The sequence below is a fragment of the Arachis duranensis genome, chromosome 3 (genome assembly GCF_000817695.3).
Source record: "Arachis duranensis cultivar V14167 chromosome 3, aradu.V14167.gnm2.J7QH, whole genome shotgun sequence".
NCBI classification, from domain to species: domain Eukaryota; kingdom Viridiplantae; phylum Streptophyta; class Magnoliopsida; order Fabales; family Fabaceae; genus Arachis; species Arachis duranensis.
This window is the reverse complement of record NC_029774.3, coordinates 112506936-112507568: the sequence shown is the minus strand read 5'-3', so window position 1 is coordinate 112507568 and position 633 is coordinate 112506936. Positions and strand designations below refer to the sequence as shown.

The window sequence follows — 633 nt, the reverse complement described above, 5'->3', positions numbered from 1 at the left end:
GTCTACAGACTTATGCTATTCCCTTTTGCTGTAAGAGACAGAGCTAGGATATGGTTGGACTCACAACTTACAGAAAGCCTGAACTCTTGGGAAAAGCTAGTCAATGCCTTCTTGGCAAAGTTCTTTCCACCTCAAAAATTGAGTAAGCTTAGAGTGGAAGTCCAAACCTTCAGACAGAAGGAAGGTGAATCCCTCTATGAAGCTTGGGAAAGATACAAACAATTGATAAGAAAGTGTCCTTTTAACATGCTTTCTGAGTGGAGCATCATAGGTATCTTCTATGATGGTCTGTCTGAACTGTCCAAGATGTCATTGGATAGCTCTGCTAGAGGATCTCTTCATCTGAAGAAGACGCCTGCAGAAGCTCAAGAACTCATTGAGATGGTTGCAAATAACCAATTCATGTACACTTCTGAAAGGAATCCTGTGAACAATGGGACGAATCAGAAAAAAAGAGTTCTTGAGATTGATACTCTGAATGCCATATTGGCTCAGAACAAAATATTGACTCAGCAAGTCAATGTGATTTCTCAAAGTCTGTCTGGAACGCAGGCTGCACCAGGCAGTACTAAGGACGCTTCATCTGAAGAAGAAGCTTATGATCCTGAGAACCCTTCAATGGAAGAGGTGAAT

General features: G+C 41.5%; 1 non-coding gene across 1 annotated transcript; it reads right to left on the bottom strand.

The window, feature by feature from the left end:
* Positions 1 to 144: 144 nt before the first annotated feature.
* On the bottom strand, positions 145 to 252 carry LOC127746259 (small nucleolar RNA R71). The gene has a single exon (XR_008007879.1). It is a non-coding gene; the product is annotated as a small nucleolar RNA R71 (small nucleolar RNA).
* Positions 253 to 633: the final 381 nt, after the last annotated feature.